Here is a 16,025-nt window from a genome sequence, read left to right on the forward strand (position 1 = left end):
TAGTTCTTCTATGAGATCTTGGGGAACAGGAAGGACGGGGAGGAATGTAAGACCTGTAAGATACTAGCTCAATCCAGCTGACTATTGTATGTAAAAGGGTTACAAGAGTTTGAAAATTTCACTACGTGTTAGGATTTAGTCAATTCTAAATCCCTTAAATTTCAGTGATTTTATTTTCGACCTTCCTGACATCGAAAAGTTAATTTTTAAGTTGATTCATGATCGGGGATATCAAAGGTACATCTCGGGTGAGTTTCAGATTTTTTGAACGAGCGTAAGGGCATGTTTGGAAGTCCAAAATAGTAGCTTCTCCAGGACAAGCCTGCGGTGGCCCTCTATTGCACTACTAGGGGTGCCCGCGGGCGGGGCTTAGACCACCAATACAGAGCCCACGGCGCCCGACTCATCGTCCACCCCTATTTTTCCAGCTTTAGTTTCCATTTTTCCAAAGGCAATTGAGTCTTTACCCTTCTCCCATTTGGTCAATAAAATGGGATTTAGGATCCTAAAAGCATAATTTGCTATCCTATTTCACAAAATCCTCTCAAAACAAGGCATCTTCTCTGAAGAACAAACCCTAGCCTCCAAAAAAAATCAAGGAAATTCAAGCTTAATTTTCACAGGAATCTTCATGAATTCTTCAATTAATGTATATGTGATGTTCATTCATGGGGCCTTTATACCGGTGGAGTCAGAGAATCTATTTTCAAGTTTAAACCCATGATTTTTACATGTTATTATGAGTTATCTTCAAGAAGCTATTATGAACTTTGATTTCAATTATGTTTACCATGTGTTTTCGTTTGAATTTTCCCTTGGCACATTTGAATGGTGATTTTTGCATGTTACATCCTCAACCCATGATTTTAGTATTGCGATTATGTTATTATCACATGATTTAACTATTCCTATGCTTTAACTTATGACCTTCACGTGTTTAATGAAATGCCTAAGTGTTGAATGTTGAATAAAGATTCCCCCACTGTGGTTTCAAAGTTTTCATGCGGTCGGTCCTATTATTATTGCTATCGAGTCCTGAGGGTTATGAATAAACCAAAATTTAGCTATTTACTTAGTCTTAGTATTTTTAGAATGCTTTCAGACATGTATGAGCATTGTTAGTTCAGTCAATTATCATGTCAGCCAAACTTAAATAAGTTTAGTAATCAGTATCAGTTCAATTGAGAGTAAGATTCAACATAGAGAGAACCTTGGGATGGGGGCTTACCTGCCATTTAGGACTGGGTCCTTAGTAGTAGTCCCTAAGTTCCAGAACTATGTAGCCAGCATAGGATTAAGAGATGTCACCCACTAGTTTAGAACTGACATTCTCTTAGGGATCACCCGCCATCTTAGGACTAATCTTAGGGGTCACACATCAGTTTAGGACTGACTCCATAGACATTGTTAGTACCTATGGCATGGTACTATCACCCTTCTAACTGGGTCATAGGTTGGACCCCTATCAGCTCAGATTTGGGGTATGTCAATTAGATGATACCTCCCATAGTTTCAGTCTCAGTTTAGTATTCAGTATAGAATTTAGTTTTAGGTTTGTTTGACCATAACATACAGTTACCAGTTATTCAACTATTAGTATTTTAGTAGTTCAATCTATAGACTAATTCAGAATCAGGTTATATTCTTGGTTACACATTCTTAGATTTTTCAACTTTCATGCATTTAAACTCAGTTATCTCATGCTATTTATTTAGTCATTATCTCAAGCACATAAACCCATGTATTTTAACCTAACCTCATCTCACATACCAGTACATTTAAAGTACTGATCACATATGTTTTTTTTCTCTAAGATGTCTTATATCATAGGTTTGGACGCTCAGTTTCCGAATCATAGACAGATCAGCCTATCGGCAGCAATAGTTGTGGTGATTCCTCATCTATCAAGGATCGTTTATGTCTATTTCAGTATTTCAGTATTTCAGTTTAGTAGTCAGTCAGAGTTAGTTGGGGGTTTGTACCATCAACTTCTCAGTCACCTAAAAGCTTTTCAGACTATTTCAGACAGTTAGCCAGTTTATCAGTTGTTATCATCAGTTTATCAGTCTTGTTTTCAGACATTTTTCAGAACTATGATTTAAATCATATATTTAAGTACTTAAAACCTTTGGCATTATTTAGTTATTTCCACATATGTGTATCTTATTACCTCATTATTCAATGCTCATAGTAGGTACCCATTCATGGGTTAAGTTTTAATTTTTCAGGACTACAAGCACCGTGTGGCATTCAGGGTGTACTCTTGGGTCTTCACAAACTTGGTATTAGAGCCTAAGATTTTACAATGTCCTAAAGAGTCTAAAAAGCTGCGTTGAGTAGAGTCTTGTGCATGTATGTGAAGCGCGCCACACTTATAGATAAGAGGCTATAAGACGTTTTAGGAAAAGTTTATTTTCTTTCAGTATTTATGTCATGCAAAAGAGAATGATACTCTATTTAAGATCTCTTTCTAATTAATCCTTTATTCTATTACAGACAATGCCTCCCAAAAAGAATAATGGAAGAAAGAACGGGAATTAGCCCACACCTCCCCCATTCAGGAAGATTCCCTGGATGAGCATGTCTCTCACACAGAGTTCAGAGCTACCTTCACTACCTTAGCTCACTTAATAGTAGCTCAGAACAATCAGTACACTGCTATCCCAGCCAATCCAGTAACTAATACCACCGCAGCTAGGATTCAGGATTTCACCCAAATAAACCATCCATTGTTTTTTGGATCCAAGTTTGATGAGGATCCATAGGAGTTTCTTGATATGGTTTATAAGGTTACTGAATTCATGGTTTTCACGTCTAGTGAAAGCGTAGAGTTATCTTCTTACCAGTTCTAGGATGTAGCTCACACTTGGTATAAGTAGTAAAAGGGGGATAGAGATGTTGAAGTAGGGCCTATAGAGTGGGAGGAGTTTGCTACAACCTTCTTAGATAGGTTCTTTCCTTTAGATTTGAGAGAATATAAGGTGCAGGGGTTTATCAACTTGAAGTAGGGTAGTTTGAGTGTGAAGTAATATTCACTTAAGTTTACTCAGTTGGCCAGGTATACCCCTAATGTGGCGTTGGATAACAGGTATAGAATGAGTAAGTTTGTTTCTGGTGTATCTGATAGTGTGGTAAAGAGTGTAGGACTGCTATGTTGATTAAGGAGATGGACTTGTCTAGGCTTATGGTTCATGCTCAGTAGATTAAGGAGGAAAATGCTAAGAAGGAAGAAAGAGAGAATATGAGGGCTAGGATAGGCAGTTTCAACTTTGCTCAGTTGATGTTAGAGGGTGGTAACCGTTCTCAATTCCATAAAAAATCTTCATCCCTAGCTCCATCTTTAGCTAGTGTGCCAGTGCCAAAGTTCATAAATGAAAGTCGGGATGAGGCACCGGGCTCTAAAACCTAGGGCAGTGTGAGCAGTGGTCGTACCTATCCACTTTGCAGAGAATATGATAGAAATCACCTAGGTATGTGTAGAGCTAGCAGTGATGTGTATTTTGGGTGTGGTAATCCAGGCCACAGGTTTTGGGAGTGTAGTATAATGTCTTAGAGGGGAAAGGATTTGCATCATCAGGGTCAGTCCAACCATCCTCCAGTTCCATCCAGTCGCCGAATCAGCGGGGGGCCACTTACAGTGCCACCAGTGGCCAGAGTCAGAATAGGCTGTATGCACTCTAGCCTCAACAGGATCAGGAAAGTTCTCTTGATATGGTTATGGGTTCATGGTAGTTCTTTCATCTTCATGTTTATGCTTTGTTAGGTCTCGGAGCTTTGCTTCTTTTGTAATCCCCCTACATAGCTATTAATTTCAGTGTTAGTCTTGAGACTCTAGTGAAATCCTTCTCAGTGTCTACCCCAGTGGGTAAATCTATCATAGACAGATGGGTATATAGAACCTGCCCAGTTACAGTATCCTAGAAATCACTTCAGTTGATTTCAGAAATAGAGTCGTTCATTTTCAGTTTATGAATGAATAGTCATCGAATGGAGAGGTAGTACCACAGTTCTTAGGGGTCACATGTGTTTTAAATCCCTTTGTAGAATCCTATGATAACATATGACCTAGAGTTAGAGGTATAAACCCAGGAGTTTAGCAACAGTAAAGTAGGGATTGTATTATCTGGATTTAGTAAATTTTGTATCCATGGGGCTAGTTGTGTGAAGGTGAATCAGTAGGCTTGAACAATGCATGCAAGAATTTATGTTGTTTATTCGAAATATAAGTATAGAGATGAGATATTAGTAGGCTATATAGAAAGTTAGTATAGTTCATTAAGAGTTTGAGAATATCCATTTTAAGTGTTAGAAGCTAAGCTTGAATCTTTGAAAATTGAGCTAATGGAAAGCAGAGTTGAAGCACTAGATGGTGTGAGTTCATGGTATGGTGATACTCCTAAAAAATTCAAAGTTAGTCATTGCTTAAGTTATTGTATGATGATTGTTGAGGCTATAGAAAGCTAAGAATTGAGTATCACGAGGAAGTACTAGCAGTGGGCCTTACATTATCAGGTGTAATCCTTCAGGGTACATATAGTATTTATGTACATTATTATGTCTTAGACTCTAAAGTATAGTGATTGCAGTTTAGTGTAGAGTTATTTGAAAGGGTTCCATAGACTTAGAGTGATGGCTTAAAACTAAGGGGGAGATGATAGAACCAGTAATCGATTCAAGCTCTCAGGTTCTAGTAGTGATGCCAGGGTGCTATAGAAAAACACTAGGGAGGGAGATGCCCAACCTATTCTGATCTTAGTGTTAATTTTTGTACTTCATTCATCACGATATCTACTCATGCCTTACATGTCAGCTCTATGATCATAGCTCATATTTGTGCACCTTATGAAAAAATCTTGTACTCTTCTAGTTCCTAGTATGGGGAGTTCTAATCCACTCAGCAGTGTGAATCATGTTCCATAAATTCAGGAACTCCAAAATTAGGTTATGCAGCTCATGACTCATGTACTCATGCCTTATAGCATGTTCAGTTCTAGTACTCATGCTATATTCTTAATGATCAGTGAAATTCAGACTGCCATGTATATCCTTAGTTTTGATCTATGTAATGAATCCATAATGTTGATACTCTATTCCTCAGGCCTTAGTAAAGTGTCGAGTCAGGCATAGTATTTTTTTTATGTTTCAGGTCATCATGTTCTAACCTTTTAGTGACTTTTTCTTATGTCAAGCTAGCAATGATGAACAATTGCTTAGATAGGAGAGAGTAAATATGTTTTGTTGACGAAATATTGTTGTATGCTTGATTTAGATAAGGTTGTAAGTGTGAAGTAAGATTGAGGCCAAGTTTTTGATATATGTCATGCAACAACAACAACAACATACCCAGTGTCTTCCCACCTAGTGGGGTCTGGGGAGGGTAGAGTGTACGCAGACCATACCACTACCTTAGGAGAAGTAGAGAGGCTGTTTCTGATAGACCTCCGGCTTAGGACCGATACCCATATACCAACCCAAATATAAGAGTATATAACTAGTATGGTACACCAGACAAACTAATAGAATACCAAACATAAAAGATAAGTACATATATAAACTAGTACGGTAAGCAAAATAAAATAACACCGCTAGCCACGAACAAAACACTCCAACCCTCGAGGAGCGCACCCCTACTATTATCGATACCCCCACCCTTAACCCTCTACCCAAATCCACTTCCTCCACACCTTTCTAGCAAGGGTCATGTCCTCCGTTAGCTGTAAATGCTCTATATCATGCCTAATTACCTCCCTCCAATATTTCTTTGGTCTACCTCTACCCCACCTAAAACCATCCATAGCTAGTATCTCATACCTCCTCACAGGAGAATCTAAGTCCCTCCTCATCACATGCCTAAACCAGCATAACCTTACTTTTCACATCTTGTCCTTCACTGAGGTAACTCCCACCTTCTCTTGAATAATCTCATTCCTTAGCCTATCTTTCTTGGTATGCCCACATATCCATCACAACATTCTCATCTCCGCTACCTTTAACTTTTGGATATGGGAGTTCTTGATTGGACAACACTCCGCTCCATACACCATAACTGGCTGGACTACCACTCTAGAGAAGTTACCTTTAAGATTTGGAGGTACCTTTTTATCACATAGAACTCACGAAGCGAGCCTCTATTTCAACCATCCTTCCCCAATACTATGCGTAACATCCTTTTCAATCTTACCATTGCCCTCAATCATAGACCCCAGATACTTAAAACTCTCTCTCTTTTGAATGTCCTGAGAATCCAACTTCACAACCACTCCAGCCTCCTACAACACATCACTAAACTTACATTCCAAGTACTCCATCTTGGTTCTACTTAACCGAAATCCTTAAGACTAAAGCGTCTGCCTCCACATTTCTAACTTATCATTAGCTTCACCCCGAGTCTTGTCAATCAGAACCATATCATCTGCGAATAACATGGACCAAGGCACCTCCCCTTGAATATGCCGCATCAAAACATTCATCATCAAGGCAAATAAAAATGGACGAAGAGTCGATCCCTGATATAACCCTATCACAACTAGAAAGTGCTCTGAATCTCCACCTACCATCCTCACCCGAGTCTTTGCCCCATCATACATATCCTAAATCGCCCTAGTGTACACCACAGGCACCCCTCTAGCCTCCAAGCACCTCCACAGAATCTCCCTGGGAACTCTATCATATGCTTTCTCAAGATCAATAAACACCATGTGCAAGTCCTTCTTTCTCTCCTTAAATTGTTCCACTAATCTCCTTACAAGGTGAATGGCCTCAGTGGTCGAGCGACCTAGCATGAAACCGAACTGATTCTTAGAAATCATCAAGATCCTTCTTATCCTCACCTCTACCACCCTTTCCCAAACCTTTATAGTATGACTCAACAACTTAATACATCTATAGTTATTACAACTCTAGATGTCTTCCTTGTTCTTATACACTAGAATCATCATACTCTATCTCTATGCTTCAGGCATATTTGCTATCCTAAAAATACTATTATACAACCTTATTAATAATTCTAAACTTGCCCCGTAGTGCTCTTCCAAAAATCCACTAGAATCTCGTCTGGCCTCGTCGCCCTACCCCGCTTCATTTTATGAATAACTCCCTTGACCTCCTCAACCTTGATACGCCTACAATACCCATAATCTCGACACTCCTCAGAATTCTCCAAGTCCCCCAATATGAAATCTTTGTCCCCCTCGTCGTTCAAATATTTATGGAAGTAGGACTTCCACCTCTCCTTAATGAGAGAATTCTCCACCAATAATGTACCATCCTCTACTTTGATGTACTTCACCTGGTCAAGGTCACGAGCCCTCCACTCTCTGGCCTTAGCCATCCTATACAACTTCTTATCTCCGTCTTTCTCCTCTAAAGCTGCATACAGGCGCTCAAAAGTTGCAGTCTTAGCCACCATAACCGCTAACTTAGCCTCTCTCCAAGCTACCTTATACTCCTTCTTATTCATCTGTCTTTTCTCCTCATCCTTTCTCGCAACCAACTTAGCATAATCCATCTTCTTATATTCCATCTTTTGCTTAACCTCTTCATTCCACCACCAGTTTCCTCGATATTTATCAGATTGACCTCTCAAGACGCCCAACACCTCTCTAGCAGTCTCCCTGATACAACTAGCAATCGTCTCCCATATACTATCCGGGCCTCCTCTACTCTTCCAAGCTCCCTATTCTTCAACTTCTCTTCTATTTCCAAAGCACTAGCCAAAGTCAAGCTACCCCACTTAATTTTGGGCCGAGCCTCTATGCTTCTCTTCTTTTTTCCTTTATTGATAACCAAATCCATCACCAACAACCTATGCTGAGTTAAAAGATTCTCTCTAGGTATGACTTTACAATCTTTACAAAGCGCTCTATCCCCTTTCCTAGAAAGCAAAAGGTCTATCTGAGTCTTGGCCACTGAACTACAAAATGTAATAAGGTGTTCCTCCTTCTTCGGAATGGTTGAATTCACTATCCACAACCCAAAAGCCCTAGAAAAGTCCAAAAGAGCAGCTCCTCCATCATTCCGCTCCCCAAAAGCACAACTACCATACACATCCTCAAAACCTCTTAGCAAAGACCCAATATGTCCATTGAAATCCCCTTCCACAAGAAGTTTCTCACTGCTCGAGATGCTCCTCACTACCTCATCTAAAACCTCCCAAAACTCTTTCTTCTCCTTCTCGTCCAAACCTACTTGTGGGGCATAGGCACAAATAACGTTCATCGTAGACCCTCCAATGACCAACTTAATAGACATCAACCTATCATTAACTCTATTTACCTCAACCACCTGCTCCCTAAGTTCTTCATCTACTAAGATACCTACCCCATTTCTATGTCTCACGCTACCCGAGTACCATAACTTATAACGATCCACATTTCTTTCCTTAGTGCCTACCCATTTAGTTTCCTGGACACACACTATACTAACCCTCCTCTTTCAGAGAATATTCACTAGCTCTATAGACTTACCCTGCAAATTTCCTATGTTCCAAGATCCAACTCGCAACCTAGAAGCTCTCTTATCCAACGTAACCTTACTACCCATTGCCCCTAACCCCAAACTTATCCCTAACCCAACCCCACCACCTCCCAACCCTGATCCTAACCTATGACATGACCCTAGTCTACCATTGCCAATTCCAGCCACTATACAAATAGGAGAAAAATAATGAAAAAAAAAGACTGAGAACAGAAGAGGATAAAGATAAGGCTAAAAGGACAAACTGGTTATAATGAAATCAATCAAGGAGTTAGAATCTGCTGCCCAACACTGACAACAACCAATATATACTACCAAACTAAATATATATGATAGTTCCTCAGGTAACAGTAATAAAAAATACTAAAACAACTAGAAGCAAAAAAACACAAATAGTATTAACAGGTAAAACACTATTAAGAATTACCAAAATTACCAAGTCATCACCCCCAATCCAGATAGGCAACCAAGACACTCAGAAAAAGGAATAAAGACAAAAATATTATACCCAACTAGAAAGGATGGAGCAAGTGCACCTGATCGATTGAGTCCGTTTACTTGATAGAGTCATTGGTTTTTGGTAATATGTGATCAAAATTGGTTGCTAGAATAGTGTTGCTGTCGCTGGAATAGTATTGAAATTGTCGAAATAGTATTTATCGTCCCTGGAGTCTGAACTTGTGGTACCTGAGATGGATTTCAAGAATCCATCAAGAATTCTATTCCTCTTCAATGTCAACTGGATGGAGCGATGAGGAGAATAAGAAGCGGTGGGTGGCTATTTTGATGGATTTTGCTAGTGGAGCAGCAGAAACTATTATGTGGCACTCTGAGGGGAGAACGACAACTTTGGGGATTTTGGCGATGGTTGGCATTGCTATTGCCGTCGTTGGGGGAAATAGAGATAGGGAGGGTGGCAGCGGCTTCGGCTGGTTCGGGGATGAGGGCTGGTTGTTCGGCAAAGAGCGATAAGGAGAAGGGAGCCAGCGGCGGTGCTGGGTTGGTTCGCCATTGTTAATGGCGGTGAGGGAATGGTAGTGGCCAGTTTTGCAATGGTGGTTGGTAAAAGTTGATGGCTAGTCCCAGCGGTGAGAGTGTTTCGAGAAAGAAGCGGGCTGGTGGCTTTATTCGTCAGTGACCGAAGAGGGCAGTGTGAGGGAGAGGCTTGAATGTTATGTTTGCATATATGTAGATGAATGCACTGTGCATTATTGAATGTCTAGTAAGGGGTTAAGTGTAGTTGCTGAAGTGATAATAAGAATTATTCATGAGATGAGGAGTTGTGAAAAAGTAGGGTGTGTCGAATTCATGATTCAGGCTAGTATTATAGTATTATGTAGGCACTTTGTAGATTCGAGTAAGCTTGAACATAGAGCGAGAATTCAGTTCAGCTTAAACTTTAGTAGGCAGAGTTATTAGTGCCTATGTGAATATTTTAAGTAGCCTTAAGTGAAGTGCAGTTGTGAAGTGGAATGTATAGTTGAGTATAAGCTTTCAGTATAATTTAGTCCGTTTAGCCAACAGTTCAATTAGTAGTCAGATAGACAAGTTTTTATGGTTTTTCCATCTTTCTATCTAGTCTTACTATCTGATGTGCCATGAATATGGCCATTCCAAGAGATAGTTTATATGCATCCATGTAAATTATGAATCCAGTTCAATCCATACATCATGTTTCAAATTCCAGATATTCAGTCATGATTCAGTTCGTAAGTACCCTGTCCATCATCTCAGTCTTTTATTAGTATTTCAGCCAAGTCAGTATCATTCGGGGGATGTAATATCCCAAGGGGGATATGTTGTAATACCCGAGTTTTCATATCCTAAATCTCTTATCTTTGCTTCATGAAACTAGATTCAGATGGAGGTAATGATTACTCATAAGTTGACTCTCTTATTTCTATCTCAACCTTATAACCATTCTCCTGTCATTACATGTATTCACAAAATCAGTTCAATTATGTACGATGTTTTAGACTCATTCATATAATCATGTTTTCAGTAATGCATGTTCGGTATATTATCTCAGTTCTCTCAGTATTCTCAGCTAATCAGTCTCATTCAAGGACGAATATTCCCAAGATGGAGATATTGTAAGACCCCATAAGATCTTAGCTCAATCCAGCTTACTATTGTATGTAAAAGGGGTCCAAGAGTTAGAAAAGTTGACTAAGTGTTAGGACTTAGTCATTTCTAAAGGCCCTAAACTTTGATAATTTTATTTTTGACCTTCCCGACATTGAAAAGTTTATTTTTAAGTTGATTCATGATCGGGGATGTCAATGGTACATCTCGGGTGAGTTTTGAAATTTTCAGATGAGTGTAAGGGCATGTTTGGAAGTCCAAAATAGTAGCTGCAGCGGGAAAAGCCTACGGCGCACCCTCCAGTGCACTTTTAAGGGTGCCCACAGTAAAGCCCGCAGCACGTGGCTTAGACCGCTGGTTCAGAGCCTGCGGCACCCGGCTCATATCCCACCCCTATTGTTCCAGCTTTTATTTCTATTTTCCAAGGGAAATTGGGTCTTTTCCCTTTACCCGTTTGGTCCATAATATAGGATTTAGCATCCTAAAGGCATAATTCTCTATCCTATTTCACAAAATCCTCTTAATAGAAGGCTTCCTCTCTCAAGAACAAACTCTAGGCTCCTTAAAAGAATCACGAAAATTCGAGCTTAATTTTCAAGAAATTCATCAAGAATCTTTATGAATTCTTCAATTAAGGTATGTGTGATGTTCATTCATGGGTCCTTTTCACCCATGGAGTCCAAGAATCCATTTTCAAGTTTAAACCCATGATTTTTCCATTTTATTATGATTTATCTTCAAGAAGCTATTATGAACTTTGATTTCAATTATTTTAATCATGTGTTTTTGTCGGAATTTTCCCTTGGCACGTTTGAATGGTGATTTTAGCATGTTACATCCTTAACCCATGATTTTAGTATTGCGATTATGTTATTATCACATGATTTAACTATTCCCATTCTTTAACTTGTGACCCTCATGTGTTTGATGAAATGCCTAAGTGTTGAATGTTGAACAAGGATTCCCCTCTATGGTTTCAAAGTTTTCATGTGGTCCTATTATTATTTCTTTCGAGTTGTAGAGGTTTTGAATATCCAAAATTTAGCTTTTTACTTAGTCTTGGTATTTTTAGAATGGTTTCAGACACGTATGAGCATTGTCAGTTCAGTTAGTTATCATGTTAGTCAAACTTAGATCAATTCAGTAATCAGTGTCAGTTCAGTTGGGAGTAGGATTCAACACCAAGCAAATCTAGGGATGGGGGCTCACCTGCCAATTAGGAATGGGTCCTTAGTAGCAGTACCTAAGTTCCAGAACTATGTAGTCAGCATAGGATTAAGATATGTCACCCGCCAGTTTAGGTTTGACATTCTCTCAGGGATCACCCACCAGTTTAGGACTGATCTCAGGACTGAATCCCTAACCATTGTTAGTAACCGTGGATGTCAGATTTGGGCATGTCAGTAAGATGATACCTCCCACAGTTTTTATCTCAGTTCAGTATTCAGTATAGAATTTAGTTTCAGGTTTGTTTGACCATAGCATACAGTTACCCGTTATTCAGCTATCAGTATTTTAATCTACAGACTAATGCAGGATCAGGTTGTATGCTTGGTCATGCATTCTCAGATTTATCAGCTTTTATCTATTTAAACTCAGTTATCTCATGCTATTCATTCACTTATTATCTCATGCACATAAACCCATGTATTTTAGCCTAACTTCATCTTGCATACCAGTACATTCAAAGAACTGATCGCAGATGTTTTCTTTGCGCTATGATGTCTTATATCATAGATTCAAACGCTCAGTTTCCTGATCGCGCTTAGACAGATCAGCCTATCAGCAGCAATAGTCGTGGTGACTCCACATATATCGAGGATCGTTTATGTTTATTTCAGTTCAGTATTCAGTCGTAGTTAGTTGAGGGCTTGTCCTATCAACTCGTCAGCCAGTTAGAGGCTTTCAGACTATTTAGATAGTTAGTTTATCAATTGTTATCATTAGTCTTATCAGTATTATTTTCAGATGTTTTTTTAGAACTACGATTTAAATCGTATATTTAAGTACTTAAACCTTTGCATTATCCAGTTATTTCTGCACATGTGTATCCTGTTACCTTATTATTCAGCGCTCACAGCAGGTACCATTTCATGGGTTAGCTTATGGTCTTTCAGGACCGTAAGCACCGCGTGGCATTCAAGTTGTACTCCCGAGTCGTTGCAAGAAAGATTAACCGATTCATATATAACATTAGCATTTCCTACTGCGGGTGTCTCACCAATATTATCATCATCTTAATCTAAATTAACCGTATCTACTTATTTTCTTCTTCTATACCATAATTTTTCTGAGCTTCTGCATAATTCATATCATGAGCACCTACACCTATTTCTTCCTCAAAAGGTTGACTAACAGGTACCTCAGACATATGGGTATATCTAGTACTTGAACTACCTCTACCAGAACCGCCATCAATTCATTTTTTACTTCGACTATCACTTTTGGGACATAAATTTTTGACACTTTAATCGATGTTTCTTAATTTATCCATATTATAAATCAAATTTAAAAATTCAAAATACACAAAAGTAATAAAAATAAATATTTAATAATTAATACACTAATTAAAAATTAAAGGTAAGAGATGGAATGATAATGCCAAAGTTTTTGAAGTATCCGAAAGTTGCAATTTTAGAAAACTTTCACTTGATATTTGTAAACGCAAAATTTAAAACTAAAATTGAACACTTTAGAAGATAATTAGAATATTTGAGAGAGATTGAGATTTGAGAGACTGAGAGAAGTTGTTTGTGTGAAAAATGATTTGACTTGTAGGATATTTATACAAAAAAATTTTATTTTTCTTTTTTAAATGCTAATGTTAATTTTTTTTTTTTAAATGCTAAATTTTTGAAGATTTGTTTTTTAAATTGTAGAGATTGAGATTTGAGAGAATGAGAGAATGAGTGAATGAAACAAGTTGTTGGTTGAAACTTTAGGAAGCAAAATAATAAAATTAGTAAATATAAGAGAACAATACGAAACAGTTCAAGAATCAAAGATCAGAAATCAATTTTTGAATATACATTAGGCATTATAATATGAAACAAACGGAAATCAGATACGAAGTTTGAATTCCACAGTGGGGTGGGCGGCCAAAATCTTTTATAGCTTTTGGATTATGTTTGTAGAAGAACCTAAATCTCTTCTGCTATAGAGAGTAATATTTTCTTCTTTTTCTTGTTTTCTTCTTTTGATTGTTACTTTTATTTTTATTTTTAAAATTAATATTTTTGCTTTTTTAAGAAATCTGCATATATTAAGGAGGAAAAAGGCATAGTGGACGACAACCAGGTTTAAACCAACAACACAACCTCACGTGGTTTAGCAGCTTACTTCCAACCACTAAGCCATTGTAGGGGGTGCGGATATAGACGGATAACTAACTTATGAAATAGATTTAGTATATATTTAATGAATCTATTTTTCTTTGTGTGTGGATATTTCTTAAATTTTGTTTCAATATCTTTTAATGATTTATTCTTTTCGTAAGATGTATTCATTAATTTGTTTGGTTTATTTTATCTTGTAGGAATTGCAGAGTTACAAATTTCTGTATAATAATTTATCCTAACTGTACTGTAATGTATATCTAATTCTAGATTTTCAATGTTATTTATTATCTTGTGTTGTTCTTCTCATAGTGAGTTTTTTAAATTATATAAACTATCACATGTACTTTTTTCTAAATTTTCTAAGGTTTCTTCTATCCATATTAATTTTTCTTTTAGATTTTCCATTATTTTTCTAATTCGGTTTCTATAATTAATTTCATTATTTAGATTATCTTGATTTTCTCTAATTTTTCTAATATATTCTAGCATCTCTTAATCTAAATAATATCCTTCTGGGTAAATTTCTTGGTATAACTGTTCTATCCAATTTATGGTTTCAATTTCATAGTCTATTTCTTTTTCTAATATTATTCTCTTAATATCTATAATTTCTATATCTTTAAGTATATATAAGATTAAGACTTTAAGATAGTCTAGATGATCTATCTTTTAAAATTGATTTTACTATAATATTTTTTAGTTGTTTGTTTTAGCCTTAGTAGTTTTTGCATATTTTTATTAAGAAATTTTATATATTTTATATCTTTATTTTCCATGTATTTGTTTATATTTATTTTCATCTGTTTTTCTAGTAATTGTATTTCTCATATCTTTTTCTAAAAATTCTATGTAATTTATCATGGTAAGTATTTGTAAGAGTAGTTAGGTAGGTATGGTATATAATTTACTCTAGTCATGTAATATTTACCAAATGCTTTTTCTAATATGATTGTTCTTATATCTACTACTTTTATATCTTTGAGTGCATACAAAATAAGTATTTTAAATTTATCTACCATCACATCAGATAAATAATTATTCATTTTCATAAATTTGTTATTTTTCAAAATATTCCCTTCAACCATGTACATAACAAAATATGGTCATCTTAGATTACTATATACTAGATTATTCTTAAATAACATGTTCTTCCGTCACTATTAGCATGGTAATTTGGATACTTTTTCCCTTAAACAGCGCCTCTACTCTGGTTACTCCCCGCCACGACTTCTTGCCTCATTGGTTTCACCTTTAGGATGGCATAGTTCTTAGGGATTTTTCTCTGTTTCCACTTTGCTAATAAACTTCTTAACATATTATTCTTCGAATAGTTCTACTATAAAGTAACTAATATGAATTTATTTTATCATATCATGATTGTTGGGAATTATGAATTTAGCTATTCATAATCATAAATAAATATACCTGTTTGGGTAGTTTTGATATTTTTGAAGTTTGTTCCTCCATAGCTTTCTCCATTGAAATATGTCTGTTTTTTAATTATCTGAGCAAAATATTTATTGTGTACTGGAGAGAGTATTGCTTCAACACATGAAGGCTTGCCTTGCAATGCCTTCGATTTCTTTCATTTATAGAATGAAAAATCTTTACATGAGTCTTTACACGTTTAAAAAATTCTAAAACTAGAATCCTAAGTGTCATAGCCTTTTGAAAAGTCAAAAAAGCTAAGAGTCTAAAAAAGAAAAGTTTATACAATAAAAATTTAAAATTCTAACAATTTTACGTAAATAATTTTACATCTTGTTTTCTTCCGTTGGTGTTTTCTCGTCGTATCTGTTGCTCCTTATCTTATCTTTCCAGCTGGCATGTCCATCTTCTTGATTTTTATTCTAGGTGTACTTCTGGAATAATGTTATCTTCTCCATTACTTCTTGAACATTGATGATCTGGATATTTGTGTCCAATTATTTTACAATATCTTGTCAGCAATCCGTCTGAAATAAATCCTTTTTTAATTGCTCTTGCGGTAGATTGTTTTTCTAGGTTAAGTAATGTCATTATCCATTGCCTAACATCTTTCATATCTGTTTGTCGTAGCTCTTTTGAATTTGAATAAATCATTTGATGGTCTCTCGAATAATAGCTCCATATTGGGTTTTCATTAGT

The sequence above is a fragment of the Capsicum annuum genome, chromosome 6, assembly GCF_002878395.1.
Source record: "Capsicum annuum cultivar UCD-10X-F1 chromosome 6, UCD10Xv1.1, whole genome shotgun sequence".
NCBI classification, from domain to species: domain Eukaryota; kingdom Viridiplantae; phylum Streptophyta; class Magnoliopsida; order Solanales; family Solanaceae; genus Capsicum; species Capsicum annuum.